Genomic DNA, 22,295 nt, shown 5'->3' on the forward strand with positions numbered 1-22,295 from the left:
TCCCGCCTTGAAAATCCCAACTGCCCTGTTGTGAGTGTGAACCCCATTAATGGAGGAATTCTGCTCCCTTTGGAATTCTTTTGGGTCAACTGCCACTATTCCAACTTAGCCTTGAAATGGAAGTGTAGGCCAAAATGTATGATCTCTCTCTTTTCCAGTTATTACTAGCCTTTACAGGTGTCAAGGTCCAGCTCCATGCGTGGCTCGGATCACACTGCCAGAGTGAACTTCTCATCTGTATGCATTGAGACATCTGGTTTGAATCAGGTGATAAAAACTGCCACCCGAGAATCTCAGTGGAGAGGTCTTCACACTGTGATCCTGAACACACCATCTGCTTTGAAGGAGGATGGAATCAAAAAGGCTGCCTCCTCTCTTGGAATCAGAATGACATCGACTAGTGGCATGTCCAGACAACGGGGGACGACCCCCTCAAGATAAGACTGATGAAAGTGACTTAAAGGAACCATGGGAAGGGCATGGGTAATTCTCTGTTTCTGTATGCTCGTAGTGGAAGCTGTAGAGCGAGCTCCTTACCTGCCCCAGTTTTGGCACTGGGTAGTTTTTGATATTGAGGCATGTAAAATTAACCTTGGTCTTTGCCAGTTATGACCCATGTTGGGATGTGTGTTTGATCAGGGACCTATTGAGCCTACTGTAACTAGAACTATACAGTGGCCTTCCAGCATGTATACTACAGGTTAGCTAGAAGAACCCCTATACTGGGCCCCAACAATACTTGGCTTGCTTGTATGTAACCCCTTGCTTGTTCCCCTCCTATCTTGTAATAGAAAGCAAACTGGGAAAGCCAACTTGCTTACCCTGATCCCATCCCACCTGGGACCCCAGTACCCCTGCTTTTTGTTTCTGAGCACGAACCCCTTGCAACCAGAATAAGGTAGTAGTATTTGTTAGGGATCTTGTTAATGCAGTCCAACTGCTGGTTCTGAGACAGCAATACCAGCCTCTAACACTGGCAGTGCCCAGTGAAGGGCATCCTTCAGTCTAGAGGCTGGGCATAGAGAAAGATTCCTCAATATGTAGCAGGGAAAGGGAGGAATGTGGGGATCTAGCCCAGGACAGACCACAGGAATCTATTTAGCTTTCTTAAGACTCTTTTTACAGGAGCCTGCATTCTAGAATAACTTGATTTTCTGCCCCTGAGCAAGGAATTCAGATACAGGCACCCCGGTTCGCAAGAAGGGTGGTGGTCAGACCAGATAACCAGACCCATATCACATGACCCGTATCACAAGACCCAGGACTGCCCCCAGAACCGGGACATTCCTGAATATTGGCGCGAATACTGATCTCTAAAACCATAGGCTAAGGAGTGATGTCCTTTTAAATGGATTGGTTAAGAAAGTTTGCAATATTACAAATCTATTGGCTATGAAATGCGCGGGCTCTGCTGTAACGGACAGGGAAGGCCTATGTAAGATCTCCTTTGGAGAAGCTCGGGGTCTTTGCCCAACCTGCTGGACCTGCGTGTCCGTGTAGGCGGCTGGACCCTGGCTAGCCAGTCTTACAATAAACCCTGCTTGCTGTTTGCAGTCTCTGGAGTCTCTGTCGTTATAGGGAGATCTCGGTCCGCGCCCTAACACTTCCTTTTTTTTTCCATACCCAGTAGTGCTCAGGGATCACTCTGGCAGTGCTCAGAAGCCCTGTGTGGTAAGAAATTGAACTCAGCCTTGTGGAGCAGGCGCCCTCCCCTCTCTGCTGTCTTTCCAGCCCTGAGACCCCCAGTTCTAAGCCACCCACTCATCCTTCCCAGCAGTCGCAGTCCGGGGCTCCCCACAGGTAGGGCCCAAACTCCTGTGATCAACTTGCTTCCCCTTTTAGAGCCTCAATTTTTTCTTTCTATTTATTTGGTGACGGTTTGGGGGATTTGGAGGTGGGGGCCACACACAGCTGTACTCAGGGGAGATACGTGCTATGCTCTCTCTCTCTCTGACCTCAATACCATCACGTCTGGAAGGGCTGATGGTCAGGGACCAGCAGAGCAGAAGACAGACAGACAGATATACAGACAGATCTACAGAGAAACCCAAAGGGAGGGCGGGAGCGATAGTTCAGAGGGCAGAGTACAAGCTTTGGGTGCAGGAGGCCTGAATTCAATCTCAGGCACCAGAGCTAGGACTCACCCCCAAGCACTGAGCCCAAGCACAGAGCACTCAGCACTGCCCCACGTGCCCAGAAACCAACCGACCAAACAGTAAAGAGGAGAAATGAGGGACTCGGTCTGCACTGTGGGGAGCACCTGGACTTGTGTTCTGGGGTTCCCTGTGGTTGGGGATCAGGCTGTGGGGGTCAGGGTGGAAGCCAGAGACCCAGTGAGAGGCGACTGTGAGGTCCAGGCAGGAGGTGGGGGCTGCTTCTTGGCAGCGGGCAGAGTGTGGGGATTGAAGGGATTGGTTTGATTCTCTGTTCTGGGCTTTTGTTCTGTTTGGCTTTTGTCTCCCTCACTGGTCCTCAAGGCAGCTCCCAGCTCTGTGCTCGTGCGTCACTCCCAGTGAGTCTCGGGGACCATGAGGTGCCGGGGATTGGAGACCAGGAGGTGCTGGGGATTGGACAAGAGTCAGCCTCAGTCAAGACCAGAGCTTTCATGTGGCCCCAACTTTCTCTCTAGTCCCTCCTGTGAGTCCCCAGCCTTGCTGATGGATAGTTCATGAGTAAGAGAGAAACCCCCTTTTCTTGCAAGGACACTCAGTGTCTGGGGTGAGGGAGAAGCTGATTCTGGGAAAGCTGTGAGCAACGGCTTTGGGGACCACATGAAGGAGCAAAGGGCAAGTTTAGTCCTGAACAGGTGGCAGCTAACACCCACACAGACTGACACAGAAACAGACACACACCAGACACACACATACATGTACACAATGGCACACACCGACATACGCACAATAGAAATCTTTAGATTTCATGAGGTTTCGATCCCCTCCTGGATAATCAGAAAATTCTACACAAATTCAGGCTCATTTTCTCACTCTTTTGTCCAGGAACTTGTGTTACTGTTACTTGGTTCTTGCTATTATTATTTTGTCCCCTTCCTGCCCCTCTGGCTGTAGCTCTGGGGGCGGCGGTTCCTGCACCCAGTTATGATGCTCTTAAATGATTCTCGATGATGTCACTTGGGGTCCACCCAGACCCACTTCCCTTGGGAACCCCGGGGGTACTGAGGGTGCATTGACAAGAGGACTTGGAGGAACCTTCTCGGTTGCTGCTGTCCATCCTGGGCCCTTCTGCAGTACCAACATATATAATTTCCTACTTCCTTCCTTCCTTCCTTCCTTCCTTCCTTCCTTCCTTCCTTCCTTCCTTCCTTCCTTCCTTCCTTCCTTCCTTCCTTTCTTTCTCTCTCTCTCTTTCTTTCTCTCTCTCTCTCTCTCTCTCTCTCTCTTTCTTTCTTTCTTTCTTTCTTTCTTTCTTTCTTTCTTTCTTTCTTTCTTTCTTTCTTTCTTTCTTTCTTTCTTTCTTTCTTTCTTTCTTTCTTTCTTTCTTTCTTTCTCTCCTCTCTTTCTTTCTTTCTTTCTTTGTCTCTCCCTTTCTCTTTCTTTCTTTCTTCTCTTTCTTTCTTTCTTTCTTTCTTTCTTTCTTTCTTTCTTTCTTTCTTTCTTTCTTTCTTTCTTTCTTTCTTTCTTTCTTTCTTTCTGTCTTTCTTTCTTTCTCTCTCTCTCTTTCTCTCTCTTTTTCTTTCTTTCTTTTTATCTTTCTTTCTTTCTTCCTTTTTTTCCTTTCTTTCATCATCCTCTTGATTGTCAATTTTCTCGAGTGGTCTCAGTAACACCTCCATTCGTCCTAGCCCTGAGATTTTAATTAGTATCTTATCATACACTAATAATAGGGCCCAAGGGGTTGCATGCAGGTTTTGCATGCAAGAGGCTTGGGTTTGATCCCCAGCACCCCCATGATTCCCTAAGAATCGCCAGGAGCACCTCCTGAGAAAAAACTGGACAATGACAGGTGTGGACTGCAAACTGCTCATCCCATCCCAAAATGTGAAGAACCCTAATAATGAGTCAGTGGCTCAGAGAGGGCTTCGGAAGCACTGCTCATGTCCTCAGCACAGTCCAGCAAGGTGGGCTCTGCCGGTGCCCTTCACAGATCTGGACATTAAGGCATGATGGCCAGCGACCTGCTCCCTCCCAGGGAAGGGAAGATGCCAGCCCAGTCTGAGACCCGGGCAGCTGGGCTCCTGATCCCTGTGACAGACGCTACGGGGCACAGCTTAGACAGCACCAGCTCCACCCACACGCTGGTAAAACACCCCCACCCCTAAGACAAGAGAACCACAGCGGGCAGGAGGGGGGGAGGCGGAGCTGAGGAGTGACCCCCAAGGCCCTCATTCAGGTCTGAGGGTGAAAGCAAAGATCCCATTTTCTTCACCTAAATCCTCACCTGAACCCACATCTTGTCTCCCCAAACAGTGTCCCGTGTGTTGGGAGTCCAGCCCCTGCCTCCTGGAATCAGGTGCCTCCGGTGACCTGGCCGGGAGGGTGGTGGCCGCTGTGTGAGTGAGGCCGACCTTGGCCTCCTGCCAGCACCTGTTCCCACTCACTGCTCAGACCTGCCATGGGGGGAGCCGTCCCTGCTGCCCCCACACCCTGGGCTCCACTTGGGCTTCATCCCGGCCCTCAGGGACCCCCAGAAGAGCCACTGGGCAGAGGAACAGCTGGACCCTTGGACCTGAATGAGACTAAAATGCCCCAATCACACAGTGACCAGGCAAGACACCAAGAATAGCTAAAAAATAATAACAAAAATCATAATAAAAGGTCTGAACATCCTCTCCAGTCAGCCTCTCTTGCCATTGGGGGATTTACTGGAATGGGGTTGTTCTGGCCCAAAGAGCATCAGGCATGTGTGTGTGCATGGGGAGAGGACTGCCACTCTCAGGGTGCAGGGACTGAACCTGGAGATAAGGCATGAGGAGGGCCGGGACACAGGTATGCACAGGCCCCTGCTCCCTGTTCCTGCAGAAGAATTTTATGGGGAGCACAAAATCATCAAGCAAACATTGACTTAGGAGGCAAGAAGTGGCAGGGAAGTAAAAAACAACAAAAAGTAGGGTACATAGGCACAACACATGCTCCTTGTTTTATGTCATTTTTGCTCTTAACCTTCCTCCTACCTACAAATAGAGAAAGTAACACAGTCTCCCATAAGAAGTGAGCTCAACAAGGGCTAGGAGGCCTGGTCAATGGTTGTGATCTACCACAAGCATGTGAGTAGTGGAGGGTAAGTAAGATAGAGAAGGGACAGTATGACAATAATAGTTGGAAATGATCACGCTGGACAAGAACTGAGTGTTAAAGTAGGTAAAGGGATATACATGATAATGTTTCAGTATATATATTGCAAACCATAATTTCCAAAAGGGGGGAAGGACAGAGAGACAGAGAGATAGAGATAGAGGGACAGAGAAAGATAGTGACAGAGAGACAGAAACAGAGAGAGATGAGAGAGAGACAGTGATAGAGAGACAGAGAGACTGAGAAGTCGACTGAGAGAGACACACACATAGAGAGGTGCCTGCCATAGAGGCAGGCTGGGGGTGGGAGAGGGTGGGGTGATGGGCGGGAACCTGGGGACACTGGTGCAGGGAAATGCACACTGGTGGACGATTGGTTTTGGAGCACTGTATGACTGAAAACTAATCATGAACAGCTTTGTAAGGGTCAATCTCACAGTGATTGAATAAAATAAATAAATAAAAATAATTAACTAAAAATAAGTGGGGTTCAAGGGAAACAAAGTTTGAGAGAAAAGTTCTCTTTGTTTTGGCTTTTTTATTATTTCAGGTCCCCTCCTCCTACTCTCTCCCTGTCCTTTCAAATCCAGGACCGGGGGTGCTGAGGGTCTGGGGTCTGAGATCTGGCCATGTTTGTGCAAGTTCCTGGGGTGCTGTGACAAACTGTTCTGGCTCTAGTGACTTCCTGTGTCAGCTCCATGAAAGTGGTTTCCGGTGTGATCTCCTGGACCCTTTCACAGCTGGGGCCCAGCAGTCCCCGGGGCTGACCTACTTGCGCCCTGTCGGGCAGAGGGAGAGACCTTGTGAGGGACCCACTGCAGTTTCCTTATTCCCAGACACCGGGACCCACCTGGCTGGGAGCCTCCCTGCCCACAGCCCGGAACCTTCTTTCTCCTTCTCCCCCTCAGGGCTGCCCAGAAACCCTTTGCTGTCTCCCTCCCACCGCAGCCTGGAGTCCTGCCCCTGGGCTGTTGCTCCAGCCCCAAGGACTTCACTGGGTGGTGGTTGGGGAGGGGAAGTGGGTTGGGTCTACACCTGTACTGCTCAGGGCCGACTCCTGGGTTTTCAGGAAAGGACTCACGAGAGCCCTTCTGGAAATCGACCTCATTTTTTAGGTTTTAGGCCACACCCAGCTGTGTTCAAGGGTCACTCTGGTGGGTTTTGGGGAACCCTGTGTAGTTCCTATGATTGAATCTAGGTCACCTGTGTGCAAGTAAAGTGCCTGACCCCTTGGACTATCTCTCAGGTCCCAGAACCGACCTTCTTTAAGTAAAGAAACAGGGGCTGGAGCGATAGCACAGCGGGTAGGGCGTTTGCCTTGCACTCAGTCGACCCGGGTTCGATTCCCAGCATCCCGTATGGCCCCCTGAGCATCGCCAGCAGTGATTCCTGAGTGCATAAGCCAGGAATAACCCCTGTGCATTGCCAGATGTAACCCCCCAAAAAAAAGAATAAGAAAAAAAGAAACAAAATTGCTCCCTTCACAACTGCATTCAAGGCTACAGTTACTCCCCTGGATCATTCCTGCAATCCCAGGGTTTGGTAGCTCCCACGTTGGGAAGCCCTGATACCCCATCTCCTATTGTTTATGTAGCTTCTATACATCTGTCATTGAGCCAACTGTCTGTCATTCTGTCCATGTGCTATCCATCCAACCACCTAGCACCCATCTGTCAATATAAACATTCATCTACCCAGCTTCACATCCATCCCTCCATCCCTCCATCATCCTCTCTGTGCACAAATACCCTCCACAAATACCCTCCCGGGGAAGAGTCTCGGTTTCTGCACTGGAGCAGGCCCAGGGGACAGTGGTGGGTAGAATAATGGTCCCAGACATCCGGGTCCTAATCCCTGAGCATGTGACTGTCCCTGACATGGACAAAGCCCTTTGCAGGGAGATGAATTCAGGGTCTTGGGTCGGGAGATTCTCCTGGACATCCTGGGGACCCTGATGGAGACACCAGGGTCCTTTACAGGAGAGGGGAAGGCAGGGACAGGGTGTGGCACCAGGACAGTCTCAGTCCCTGCTGGTGACAGGGGGAGCGGGAAAGGCTTGTCACCACGGGGTCCTGCAGGGACAGCAACCTAGTGTAGTAGCTGAGCACAAGGGCCACATCCAGTCCTCGGACCCCCATTTCTGCCTTGAAACAGCCTCCAGAAGTAGCCCTGACCATAAAACTGGGGCTTTGCATGTGGCTGACCTGGGTTCAGTCAGCATATCCCATATGGTCCCCCTGAATAATGTCAGGTATGGCCACAAAACCAAAAACAACAAACACAAGAATCTGCAAAGCACTGAGCCCCCCAGACTGTTACTAATTGCCAGTCTGAGAACCCAGGGTGGCCAGCAGGTGTGAAAAGGTCAAGGCAACTGATTAGCCCAATTCTACATTTAGAGGGGGTCAGTATACACGAAATTGCGCTAGCATAACCCTGTCATTTAAGGCACACTCAGCAACCCCACTCAGAGGAGTGATGGGGAAGATGCGCTAGTCTTAGAATCGATGACAAAGGGTGTCATTATTCTCAGGGAATGTCCTGGCACAAGAAGGGGCCGATTACAACCTTCAGACTCTGCTGGGAGGCATCAGGCTGGTTCCTGAGCCTCTCTGGTCCTTCTTCCTAAATAGTAAAAAGGGACTGAGGGGGCTGGAGCAATAGCGTTTGCCTTGCACACAGCCGACCCGGGTTCGATTCCCAGCATCCCATATGGTCCCCTGAGCACCGCCAGGGGTAATTCCTGAGTACTTAGCCAGGAGTAACCCCTGTGCATCGCCAGGTGTGACCCAAAAGGCAAAAAAAAAAAAAAAAAGGACTGAGAACAGTGACCCCTCCACAGTCAGTGATGTTCTGAGGGTTCCCCTGGCTCAGCACTTAGTCTCCCAACAGCTCCAGGAGCCAAAAGCTCCTGTCAGTCCTGATTCATAGAAAGGGAAACTGAGTCGCAGGCTCCTTTGCTGCTGTCACAGCCGGAAAGGGCAGAGGTGGGATTTGAGCCTGGGCATCTGTAGTGAGGTCTGGACTGACTTCGACCCACCAGGCGCCTATGGAAGTCTCTGTTTCAGCAAAACTCAGCAACAAAAACAAAAACAAACCATCCACAGATGGGGGAAAAGTTTAGATTCTTCTGTTCAGCGAGGTGAGAGTGGGGAGGGGGCTGATGGGAGACCATACAGGGCTGGGGGCCATGCAGGGACTCCATGTGCAGAGCAGACCCTGTGCTCCAGCTACTGAGCCTTCTACCAGACCCTGACAGACACTCTCCCAGGGGACTTCCAGATGGCCAAGACGCATGGGAAATGCTCTTCCCTGGGCCAGAGAGATAGACAGCGAGCAGCACGCTTGTCTTGCAGGTGGCAGACCAAGATTCAATGCCGGCACCCTAGATGGTCCCTGAGCACTGCCAGGAGTGATTCCTGAGCACCACCAGGCAGGTGTGGCCAAAAACAAAAAACCACAATAAAAACCTTCAAGTCTCTCCCCACTCCCCATGCTCCCTGGGAAAGACTCTTATCAGTCCACTCAAACTGCATACTGACTCCCAGCTCAGTGCTCTGCCCGGCCCAGGCTATCAGGTCCTCTGTCCTGACCTGAACAAATGCACCCAGGATGTGACCTTGGTTGTGGAATTGGTCCTGCCCCAGAATGTCCACTAGCCATGGCCTTAATGATCGCATTAATGATTCTGTCTGTGCATCTACACATTTGCCACCAGCCCCTCCCCACACAGACCCTGAAAACTCAGCTGAGGCGCCTTGATGAACTCACTCCGGTTTCCATGCCTAAAAGTGCTCTGAGCTCAGTGGACTCAGGACCTGGGACCTGCTGCCTTGGGGACAGTGTCAGATGGTCACCCAGTGGGTGCGTGCTGTGCATGTCGTGATGGGCACTCTAGAGTCACACATCTGGGTCAGAACTCATGTGGCCCTGGGCCTGACCCCTCCATGCATGGGTGTTTGATCTGGAGGCCCTGGGGAGAAATGTCTGGCAGTCTGAGGGTCTCTGCAGGTCACCCCGTGGTGGGACCCCTCTCCTGTGGGGTCATCCCCTGCTGCATTTCTCCACACTGATTTCCCCAGGAGTCTCACCGCAGGACTGAGCTGTCCCTTCTGAGTGGCCGAGAGCCAGGCCCTGCAGCCACTGGCCCTGCATCCGGGGTGGCTGGGACTAGGGGCCAGGAAGGAGGGCGGCTCTCAGCTTGGGGAGTCAGGGGAGCTGAGCGCAGGGAGAAGGGGAGGCCAGTGGTGTGGGGTCACCCACCAGCATCCACAGGACCTCAGAACAGACAGAATAGTGGGTGCAGCGCCAGCTGGGCGGGACTGGGCCATATGAGGGCCCTGGGGCGCAGGGCAGCTGCCCAGGCGCCTGTGTGCTCTGTGCCTTCTTCCCGATAGTGATTCTGAGAATACCCTGCAGTGGGACCCAGAGCCCAGGTGGTGACAGAGCTGGGAGCACCCGTCCACAGTGAGACCCTGTGCCAGCACTGTGCCTGCGACTCGCTGATGCCACCTACTGGCCAGGTGAGGAAACTGAGGCAGAACAGAGCAGGTCCCATCCTAGTGCTGGTGGCTGGGCTGAGATGGGCTGGGAGCGGGGCTGGATCACAGATGGCCCATCTGTGGTCCATCTTCAGCAGCTTAGAGCCCCGGGCTGCTGTTGGAAAATTTCTCCCCTCTCAGGGCCTCAGTTTCCCTGAAAATGCCCATTCATGGGGGTGGGGGTGGGTGCTGAAATCTGGCCCTGCTAAGCCCCATGCTGGCCACAGCCCAGGACAATAGGGCCATTGTCTTGTCACTGTGAGGCCAACTGAGCAACTTGCTGGGAGCAGGAGGGGTTATTCCTGCTGCTTCGGGGATATTGGGAGACTGAAGTAGTGCAGGGGTCCCCAACCCAGACGCTCAGGCCCGCGGGGGTCACTCTCCGGGAGGGACCCAGAGCATTCCCAGGAAACCCAGGTCTGGAGGTGCTGATGGTCAGGGAGCAGCATAAGAAATGCAGCAACCAAGGGGAAGGACCCCAGTTCTGTACTTGGCACCACAAAGTGTCCTGAAAGCATCAGGAGGAGTGAGCCCTGAGCACCACCACGTGGGGCCCAAACCCTAGCCCTGACCCCAAATAAAAAGAAGAGTAGATGAGTCCAGAGAGTGACTAGCTGCTCATTAAGCTCATTTCCTCTTCACTCTCACAGCAGGCCAGGCCCCATCTCAGAGTGACACTGTCACTGACCCTGGGAGCAGAGGGGCAGGGACCCGGCAGGGAGGCTCAGTGCCTGAGGAGCTGCACGGCCACAGGGCAGGTGAGAAGGAAAGGCAGGGAAGCCGGGTGCATGGGGCAAGAGGGCCCAGGTGCCCTGCACTGCCCCGTGGCACGTGAGTGGGAATGACAGGACAGGCGGTGCCAGCCAGGACGGCAGCGAGTCTCTCTCCATCACGGCCACCTCCTGCTGTCAGGAATGGGGTGGTCAGGGTGCCCTCTGGTCGAGTCACATCAAGAATGTAGCCATGGAGGCAGGGGAGGGTGGGAAAGGGGGGTATATCAGGGATACTGGTGGAGGGATGGGTGTTTGATCATTGTGTGATTGTCACCCAAACATGAAAGCTTGTAACTATCTCACAGTGATTCAATAAAATTTTTTAAAAAAGAGTGTGGCCATGGGGTACAGGAGCTTTATCCCGGGGGCCTGAGCTGCCCTCGAGACTGTTTCCTGAGCCAGAAACACACTCTGCCTTCATTTCTTTATCTGGTTTTGAGGCCACACCTGGGGATGTTCAGGGCTTACTCTTGGATCTGCATCCAGTGGATTTTGGAGTAGGGGTGAGTTTGTCAGTATCCATAACACACACACACACACACACACACACACACACACACCCCCTTGGCTTCACTTTCTTTTCTTTTCCTAAGAAGTTTTATTGGACCACTGTGAGATACAGTTACAAACTTGCATGATTGTGTTTCAAACAATGCTGGAGCACCCATCCCTCCACCAGCGCAGGTTTTCCACTACCATTGTTCCCAGTGTCCCACCCGCAACCCCCACCCCTACCCCTCTGTGACAGGTACAATCTTTTTTTCTCTCTAATTTGGGGCATTATGACTTACAATACAGATACTAAGAGGTCATCGTGTTTGGTCCTCGGTCTACTTTCAGCACACATCTCCCATCCTGGGCGATCCCTCCAATCATCACTTACTTAGTGCTTCCTTCTCCGTCCCACCTGCCTTTTCCCCCAGCATGTGGGGCCAGCTTCCAAACCATAGTGTGATCCTCCTGGCCCTTATCTCTGTTGTCCTTAGGTGTTAGTCTCATATTATGCTACTTTATATTCCACAGGTGAGTGCAGTCATTCTATGTCTGTCCTTTTCTTTCTGATTAATTTCACTTAGCATGATGCTCTTCATGTCCATCTACTTATATGTGAATTTTATGATTTCATCTCTCCTAACAGCTGCATAATATTCCATTGTGTAGATGTACCAGAGTTTCTTCAACCAGTCATCTATTCTCAGGCACTCGGGGTTTTTTTTTTTTCCAGATTCTGGCTATTGTAAACTGTGCTGCAACATACAAGTGCAGGTATCATTTCTGCTGTATTTTTTTGCATCTCTGGGATATATTCCCAGGAGTGGTATTACTGGGTCATATAGAAGCTCAATTTTTAGTTTTTGGAGGAATGTCCTTATTGTTTTCCAAAAGGGCTGGACCAATGGGCGTTCCCACCAACAATGAATGAGAGTCTCTTTCTCCCTGAATCCGCGCCAGCACTGGTTGTTCTTGTTCTTATTAATGTGTGCCAGATGATACTTCATTGTTGTTTTGATTTGCTTCTCTCTGATGCTTAGCAATGTGGAGCATTTTTTCATGTATCTTTTGGCCGATTGAATTTATTTTTTGTGGAAGTTTCTGTTTATTTCCTCTCCCCATTTTTTGATGGGGTTGGAGGTTTTTTTCTTGTAAGCTCCCTTTCAGGTCAGTGTCCTACACAGCCTCAACCTGAGCCAAAAGACATGAGCTCGAATCGCCCTCAGTGGTAATTGCAGGTATGACATGAACATGGTTCTTCCCTCTATCTTCCCATCCACCCTCCCATCATCCATCCCTCCATCCCTCCATCATCCTCTCTGTGCAGAAATACATTCCCGAGGAAGAGTCTTGGTTCCTGCGCTGGTGCAGGACCCAGGGACAGTGGTCAGTAGAATAATGAGTCCCAGGCATCCAGATCCTAATCCCTGAGCCTGTGACTGTCCCTGACACCAACAAAGGCCTATGCAGGGTGATGAATTCAGGACCTTAGTCAGGAGCTTCTCCTGGGTATCCAGGGGCCCTGGTTGCTGACAGGAGGGTCCCTCCACAGGGGAGAGGGAGGCAGGAGAGAAATACGGGGACTGTGTGTGACACCAGGACAGTGTCAGTCATGCTGGTGACTAGGGGCAGTGGCTAGGGCTTGTTATGTGTTCAACGGGTGCAGAGACCGAGACATTCAAGGTCAGACTCTTACAGAGTCAGATTTTGTCTCTCCATAGAATAAAATTAATTCTCATAGTCTTTTAAAGATCCCATGCAGCCCAGCTGCTGATTCTGGTTCAGGATCTGTCATAGAGCCTCCCAACCTTTTTTTTTTTTTTTAATTGACTATAACCAAGAGTGCTCAGGAGTTAACTCCTGGTGTTTGTCGTCAGTGGGCTCCTAGTGGGGTTGGGGGATCATATGTGGTACTAGAGATCAGATCCTGGGTCACCCATGTGCAAGGCAGGATCCCATTTGTTGCACTATCACCCCATTAGCAAATTCTTTAAAAATTACCGGGACTGGAGCCAAAGAGATAGTACAGTGGGTAGGGCATTTGCCTTGTACGCGGTCGACCTGGGTTCAATCCCCAGCATTCCATATGGTCCCCCAAGCCCTGCTAGAAGTAACTCCTGAGTGTAGAGCCAGGAGTAACCCCTGAGCATCACTGGGTGTGACCACCCCAAATAAATAAATAAATAAATAAATAAATAAATAAATAAATAAATAACCGGTACTGCGGTTGTAAGGACTGAGTGAAGGTTTCACCGAGGGAAACCTCAGCACTAAACAGGCATCATATGATCCCTGATCACCACTGGGTGTGGTCCCCAAAATGAGGAAAAAAATTTTTTAAAATAAGAAAATTTAAAATCCACTGAAGAGAAAATAAAAAGAAAGTGTCCTCTTCTTTCTCTGCTGCTGTTGCAAGGGCCGCATCTCCCACACGCGCTGGTTTTGGTGCTCACTGGGGTGCGGGTCCCACATGTGGGTCATGGTGCTTCCTGGGGGGCTCACTTATGGGGCTCACTCAGCCGGCAGTTCTCTAGCTGTGGTGCTCACACACCCCTGGCTGTGGACCACTGACCATGCTCAGTTCATTATCAGGGCAGGATCCACACTCAGCACATGTGGGGGCACCAGGGATCAAACTCACAACCTCACGATAAGCAGTCTTCGCTTTCACGAAACGAGTAGGGGGTGAGGCTTGGGGAGAGTCTACGCTGACTGTGCGGTGATGGGCGTCCGCTGACGTGTATCGGCTGCATCTCTGCTGGGGCTAGAGCCCAGGTTGGTCCCAAGGGGGACCCCAGAGAAACTCTGGATGTGGAACTGAGCTGAGTAACTGGGTGGGGGTCGGCACGCGGGGTCCTGGGAGAAGATGGTGGGTGGGACTTGACAGGAAACAGCAGCGCCAGAGCTGGTCCCCCCAGAGCCCCGTGATTTCCCTTTGCAGACCTGGATCGCACAAGGTCAGGGTGAGGAACCGCCCGGCTCCCCTGAGTCCCGCGAGTCCTTCCTGCCACTCTGGAAACTGGATGGTGATGGGCCCCCAAGCTCTCACTTGCGGACTGTGTTAGTTAGGATGCAGAGGAGACCCCCTGGGGATTGCCTGGGGCAGGGCCCAGACTCTGGAGGGAGCTTTGTCCTGGGGACAGCAGGCAGCCTTGACTCCTCCTCCCTGCCCCAGTGTCTCCAGGTGGTTCGTCTGTCTCCTGGAGCCCTCTGTCCGGGGGTCCTGGGAAGCGTTGGTTTCACTCTTAGCTGCACAGGGGACAGCCTGGAAAGGGAAGATTCAAACCTGACCTGCAAGGTCCTTTCAGACAAAACCAGCGACTCTCCCTGCAGTCCCGCGTTCCAAAAGTCAGCCATGTAGGCCCTTCTCCCCGGGGTGGGGCAGTTTCCCAAGAGCAGCATGGAGGGCCGGCAAGGGGCGTCCATTAAAATGCAGACCCCACTTTAGAGGGGCATTGGGAAGAGTGATGCTCGCCTGGCTGAGGACAGGTTTTGCCCATTGGGGGTTTGTGTCTGGTCCCCAAAACCCCACCCTGAGCGACCCCTGAGCCCAGACTCAGGAGTGGCAAAAGGGAAATTGAACAGCAGTCCCCAGCACAGACCCAGCAAACTAGACTCGGCCTTTGAGTCTGATGCGGCTGATTTAGGGGCAGCACAGGAGGTGCTCCTGGGAGAGCGACTGAGCAGTGCTCTGTAGGCACCTCACCCACCTCAGCACCCGCCCACACTTACCCCGTGTTCAGGGGTGCTGTGGGGGTCCTGACCTGCGGACACAGAGCAGACGCTTCAGGAACCCACAGATAGTCACGGTCAGATCCCGGGGTTCGGGTCCTGCATCTCCAGGCCCACGGGACTCCCCCTTCCCTCAGGGCCCCACAGTCCTAAAACACGGCTTGGGAGAAGCTGCATCCAGTCAGCTCGGGATTCACTAGATTCTTTTCTTTGGATTTAGTTCTTTGTTGTGTCGGGGATCAAATCCAGCATCTCACTGGTGCTGTACCATGTTCTACCACCAAACTCTATCCCTGTCTGTTATTAATTATCTGTGAATAAAATCAACACGGTCTGAATCCTATTCCAGCACTATTATTATTGTTGTTGCTGTTGTTGTTGTTGTTGTTACTGGGATTTGGCTCAAAACCACTGGTTCTCAAGAATTATTCCTGCTTCTGCACTCACGGATCACACATGGCGTGTAAACACACAAAATAAGAAGGGAGGCACCACAATGGGCAACAGGGCAGCAGTGCTCTATCTCTCCCACTGCCTGTGTTTGGTAGTCTCCAGCCGCTTCCCCCACCCTGGGGAGGTTGATGGTGATGACGAGGCAGGCGAAGGAAGGAACAAGGGCCAGGCTGGTTGGTCTCAGTTGCAGTTTATTCCATTCCAATCTCCATTCTCCTGAGTCTCCTCCTGCTTCTTCCTTCCCCCATGCTACTTCATTCTCCTCCTCTGGATCTGGATCTCGATCTGCCTTCTCCAGATATGACACTGGGACTTGCCCCCAGCCCACTCTTTCAGCCTAGTTAAATCCCCAAAAATGAGGGGCTGGGGCTTGCACATAGGTGTGGTCACCATCAATAGGGGTAAAATTCTTTCCCCCTAGAAGAAAAGAAGCATTTCCATCAGGGAATGCTTCTTCTAGGACAGAATCTTTTGCAGCAGGACAACCTGCCCAAGAGCAGGGTCCCATGGGTGTGTTTCTCCTCTCCTTGTCCAGCTTACATATAAGCATTCATAATATTAATATTTTTGTATGGACACAGCAAGAGATACATTAAACTTATGGAATTGCTCTCCTGGGGTCACCTCGATCTCAGACTACAGTGCTCAGGCCAGATTAGTCTTTCCTATCCCTAGCAGGGTCCTAGTCTCGTTGTTACTTTTGGATCATGACAGCATTTGTCCATGACCAAGCTCTTAACATATAGTTAAGCATTAGGCACTTTGGCTAGACCCATCTCGATGCCAGGGTAGCACATAACTCACCGCTTAACCCGGATCCGTCCTGTCCCTCATCGGGACCCTGCTTTTGGAGGTGCTAGGAAGTTAGGGCAGCTGACGCTTAAGTTGAGAAAGCAGATGCCCGGTAGTGAATAATATTCAAAGCCAATTAAATCCCATGTTACAAAAGCATATTAACAACTGTCTTTCTTTGTCCATGCAAAAAGGACATTGCTTTAAAGTAAACTATTCAGGACCCTCTGCGCCTAAAGACTTTGATTCCAGAGATGTAACACATTTGGGCATCCAGCACAGCATTCAATAGCAATGCACTGGGACTGCGAACTGGGCTACAACTCTGTGCTGCCGGGGGTGGATTTTTTTTCCTCCCCACCCTGTCTTCCTGCATGGAAAGCAGTGTCCTGGCAGCACCCATGTGGCAGGCGCCATCTTCTGTGACTCCAAACCCAGAGGTATTTGGTTTTTACTTTTGGGGCTCCCAGGAACTCATGGGAAGGGGGCGTAACCAGCACACCCTCGGCCCAGATAAATCCGGAGCCGCTGAGCGCGAATCGGACACTCTGCGCCTAAAGACTTTGAATTCAGAGACTTCTTACAGCAATGCACTGGGACTGTGAGCTGGGCTATATAATTTCTGGCAGAATTTTCCCTGGACTTTATACAGAAATCCAAAACCGCGCGGACGCTGCTGCGTCCGCGTGACTTAACATTTATAATTGTCAGCAATGTGCAACGGTTCCTTTTGAACAGGTCTGACTTGGGGGGGGGGAACTCCAAATAATAACAGTAAGTTTTTGTTGAAATTTTGAAGGTTTTTAATGTAGCAGCCACCTCTCTGGACTGTGAACTAAGCAAAAGCCCCACGCTGGCCGACGTGGCGTGGCGTACACCATACTATGAGGCGCGGGAAGGGGGATGAGGGGGAAAAAGAAAAAAAAAGGGAAAAGGAAAAAGGAAAAAAAAAGAGAGAGAGAAAGAGTTATGTACTTGTAGCAGTGGGGCTACATATCTCTTCATTTCCAGCAATGAAAAACTAATTATCAAATGTAGTAGGTCTGTCTCTCTTGGTTGGAAACTCCAACAACTATAGTGAGTTTTGTGTTGAATTATGGAATGTAATCAAGGTAAAGAAAAAATGAAGTGAAATTCATTAGTTATACGGTAGGGACAAGGGGGTGGGGGCGGGGGGCATACTGGGGTTTCTGGTGGTGGAATATGGGCACTGGTGAAGGGATGGGTGTTGGAATATTGTATAACTGACATATAAACCTGAGAACTTTGTAACTTTCCACATGGTGATTTAATAAAAAGTTAAAAAAAATAAAATAAAAAAATATTAAAGTAAACTATTCAAATGACACAAGGAGAGGAGAAAGGCAATTTATTATTATTTTTTTATTGAATCACCATGTGGAAATTACAATGCCTTCAGGCTTAAGTCCCTCAGTTATACAATGCTGAAACAACCATCCCTTCACCAGTGCATATATCCTAACACCAAAAAAAAAAAGTACAGCTCCCATCTCGCCACCCCCCACACCCCTCCACCTTATAATTGATAAATTTCACTTTACTTTATTTACTTTGGTTACATTCAATATTTCAACACAAACCTCACTATTATTGTTAGGAGTACCCCACTAGAGTCAGACTTGTTGTGAAGAGATATGAGGTCACGTGGCCACGGTAGTGGCTGCGTGGTTTTGGATTTCTGTACTTTAGCAACTAAGTCCAGGGAGATTTCTTCCAGGTATTGGATCATTGCAAGCTTGTTAACCCCATCTGTGGTCATCATAATATGGCGGTCACCACGCCCTTCACCCCCGGCAAGGAAGAGACAAGAGAGAGAAATACCTTTCCCCTCCTGGGCGGGCATAGGGCCATGGTTTAGTTCTCAGTCTGGAGACATTCTGCGAGGAGCTACCCATGCCGAAAAATTTAGCTGGCATCTGGAGTCACGTTCATGCAGCTGTGGAGAGGCCGCACACACATGCGGCCCCCGGGATCACATCTTGGCAGCAGGCGGTGCCGGTCGAGAAAGGTAATATTAACTTACAATACAAGTTCAGTGTCCAAGAAAGGTCTAACCTTACAAATTAGCAGAGTCTGATTGGGGGAAAAGCTGATTAACTGGTTCGGGAAGAGAGCATAGAGAAGTGGTAACAGATAGACAAAAGAATGGGAATGACTCGGGAGCACTTTGACGGGTGTGACCAATATACCTAAGCTCCTTGTAGCAAGGAGAACAGGACCTACCAATGTTGTCTTAAAATGTTTAGAGATTATTACCAGATAAACCCAAACTCTTTGTGACAAGGGAGAAAGGACAAACCAATGATATCCTACAACATGGTGGACATGGATGACCAAATAGGAAGTCAGTGTTAAAAGGGGGCTGGCTGTGGGCAAGGCAGGCATCCTACCTGTTGGGCAGTGGCTCTGGGCCCCCAGCCCTAGAATTAATCATCGATCAATACTGGCTGAACCCATCGTGGCCTGTTACTTCACATTTCCGAGTTCTTCCTCCTCAGCCCCTGCAGAGGGGTCCAGGTGCCTGCTGCCCCCTCCTGTCTGTAGGAGCATTAGGGGTCTCTCCAACAAGGGACATGAGAGACAGCTGGGGGTGTCACTCTGCCCTCGGTCCCCCTGTGTCCCAGGTGGGTGCCCACTGCTTATCGGGCCTGGAATCGGGGGCTTCACTCTCTCGGGTGGGAGACCCTGTCTGCAGGGTCGGGGCTGCCCGGCTGTGGGGACACGCAGGACAAACTTCCTGGGGGGACAAGCACAGAGCCTCGCGCGGGGTCGGGCTCAGGAATCGTGACTTGGCATGCTCAGGGCCGACACAAGGGTGGGGAATGTTCCAGAGACACTCACGGGACTGTCTCCGACTCTGGGAATAAACCAGGGCCCCGTGCACAGCCACAAACACGATTCCTGAAACCCAGAGGCCGAACCGAAGAATCGAGCGAGAGGGTGACGGTTCCCTGGGAGATCCTGGAGGAAGAGGAGGAAGAGGAATTTAGGATGGGAGACTATGGTGTCCCCCTGCCTGCGCATTGTCCCTCACTCCTATCCGCTGCCCCTAATTTCACTCCATAGAGATCTGTGGTCCAGGAGGCAGGACCCAGGACTGACCAATCAGAGCGCTGCCCTCTTTTTGGCTTATGGGATAGGCTAGAACCACTGTCAGTGTTGAGTTCAGGGGCCTGAGAGACTGCACAGTGGGGAAGCGCTGGCCCTGCACACAACTACCTGGGTTCCTTCTCCACTACCCCATATGGTCCCCAAAGTACTATCGGGTATCATCCTTGAGAACAGAGCCAGGAATAAACCTTGAGCAACCCAGAGTGTGACACTCCCCCCCACCAAAAGAAAAGCAAAACAAGAAAAGGTGTTGCATTCTACCAGGCCCCACTAAAGGGCGGGATGGGCACCTGGAATGCCCAAGTGCCTCTGATTACTGAGGGCAGAGTCGGCTGAGAATAGAGCCAGCACCAAGAACAGTGCAGAGAAAATCAGGAAAGTTCCTGCTTTACACCTGCACTTGGGGCTCCCAGATCTAATCAAACCTGACGGGGCCATTTTCACCTCCATCTGTAGCATTTCCAGCAGCTGCAATGGCGAGAGCTCGGCCCCAGCCCCTGGAAAGGCCTTTCTGAGTGTCCAGGCATAGGCCTCAGCAGGAGTCCAGAAGCATCTCATGGCTGAGGGCTCCTTCCTTGGGGACTCTCCCATCCGTCCTCAGAGACAGCCCTGCTGGGGCATCTCCGTGCTCCCCACTGTTCTCACCTGGGAGCTGGACTCTCATGGCTGCCTGGCCTGTCCCCAGGGCATTGGAGACGCAGCAGATGAAGGTCGTGTTGATGGACTCCTCAGTGGGCTGGATCAGGAGCCGGGAGCCCTGGGGTACAGCAGATGGGGGCAAGGGGCCCGTGGTCCTGGGGGACACAGGCGGGTGAGAACGCGCCTCTGCTGGGGCCCAGAGTGACAGGGACTAAGGAACCCCACACTTTCCCCTGTGTGACCCAAGTTGAGGGGTACCTGGAGTCCCCCCACTCTCCCTCTCACTCTCCCATAAGTGCACAGCAGGTCCTGGGTCAGCTTCAGAATCCATCCAGAACCTTCCAGTTCTTAGGGCCTGTGTGGCCTCCACTCTGACCCCTGTCCCCAAGCTGCTGCTCTCCTCAGCACACACCTGGTGGCCTGAGAGAACCTGCTGGAACTGACCTCCAGGCCCTCCTCTGTCAGTGACCCAGAGAGCTCCTGCCTCAGTGAGAGGAAAGCCCAGTCCTGAGAAGAATCCCAGAGCTGCCCCGATCCCTCAGACCCCGGGTCAGTTACCGCCTCCTTTGCTCTGCTCTCCGGGTCCTTGGGGGGAACCAGCTAGTGATGCCCCTACTGGGTGCAGGTCATCTTTGACCCTGCGTGGCCCAGTGCTGAGTGGGGATGAGGGCAGGAGGTAAAGACAGGGCAAGGGACAGGACTGTGAAGAGTTGGGGTACCTGCTGCCAGGGCTGATGCCCCCAGAAACTGTGTGTGCATGTTCCCTTTATTTCATAGAAGACCAATGTGGGTGTGGGTGCTAGGTTTGAGTCCCAGGTCCACACATCTGGGTCCCTGTCCCCAACTGAGCCCTGAGCACTTTTTCCTGCCCACAGACAAGACAGTCTCTAGGGGTCAGAGGTGACTCTCTCTCTCTCTCTCTCTCTCTCTCTCTCTCTGGATCCCTCTGCTTTTCCTTCCTTGCAGACCAGGGGTCATCTCCAGCCTCCTCCCTCAGACCCAGTAGTTTATTTGCCAGCCTCCTCCCCTTCAAACCCAGGAGTCCAGGGCCAGAGAGATAGCAGGTAGGGGACTTGCCTTGCCTGTGACCAACCCAGATTTGACCCCCAAAACCCCACACAATCCCTGGAACCGCACCAGGAGTGATCCCAGATTGCAGAGCCAGGAATAAGCCCTGGCACTGCTTGGTTTGAGCCCCTGACACAAACAAAAATACCCGAAACTGATCAAGGAGTTCACACCTTAGTCTTTCTTCCCTCTCCCTAATTAGTCTGTCTTGCAATCCTCCCCCCTTTAGATCCACAGATCCATCATATACCTCCTCCCTCAGACCCAGAGGTGCAGCCCCAATACCTCCTCCCTCAGACCCAGCTGTCCAACGCAGCCTTTTCCCTAGGAACTAGTAGTCACCCCCTGTCCCTTCTCCCTCAGACCCATGAGTCCATCCCAGCCCCCTCACTAGTCCCTGGCTCCCAGCACTGTTTCCTCAAATACAGGAGTCCAGGTCAGGCCCTCCTCCTCTTCACCTTGGAGTCTGGGCAGCCAGACCCTGCCCCCCAGTAGTTGGGAGTTCATCCCTAGCCTCCTCCCTCAGACCCAGGAATGCATCCCAGCCTCTTCACTAGACCCTGGCTCCTAGCACTTTTTCCTCAGGTACAGGAGTCCAGGTCAGCCCCTCCTCCTCTTCACCTTGGAATCTGGGCAGCCAGGCCCTGCCCCCCAATAGTTGGGATTTCATCCCTAGCCTCTCCTGTCAGGCCCAGATCAGCCCCAGGACTCACGTGCTCCAGTTATAGCTCTTGGGCTCCGGGTTGCTGCGGGCCTCACAAGTCAGGCTGGTCTCCCTGCAGCCCTGCTGAACAATGTCATCATAGAAGGTGATTGAGACCTGGGGAGCATCTGGAGTGGGGACAGGGACAGGCTCAGGGACAGGAGCACCGAGGAGCCCACACTTGAAGAGAAGAGAAGATCCCGCCCACATTTCATACAGGCGCCATGAGGGGCAGCTGAGTCCGGGAAACATGACATGACCCTGAGGCATTTGGGATGTCTTGAGAGGGTCAGAATCTCATTCTGTCACTTTAGTGACCTGGGGACAGATGTCAAATGTGCTCATGTCCTCGGGGTCCAGACCCTGCTCTGCAGTGTCACATGCTTGGGAATTTCTGCTCTGCTCCCTCCTGCCAGTGCCTGCATGTGGGGCGCTGCAGGGGTGATTGGGGGAACAGCTGGGGTCGAGGGTGAGCCGCTGAGCCTTGGCCAAAGCAGATGAGTGGGTAGGACCCCCTTGGCTCCCAGCAGAGACTCCTCCCTCCCTCCTCACACAACCAGATGCAATGTCTGGCCACTAAGCCTGAAACTAAACTTCAGGGACCATTGAGCAGGGTCATTGCCAGCCAGCAGGGGAGAGTGAGGGGCCAGAATACCCTGTTTGACTGCTTGTGGGCTTGTGCGGGAAATGCCCCCTGGAAGGTTCCATCCATTGTTCTCCCT

Source organism: Sorex araneus, chromosome 8, assembly GCF_027595985.1.
Source record: "Sorex araneus isolate mSorAra2 chromosome 8, mSorAra2.pri, whole genome shotgun sequence".
Classification (NCBI taxonomy): Eukaryota; Metazoa; Chordata; class Mammalia; order Eulipotyphla; family Soricidae; genus Sorex; species Sorex araneus.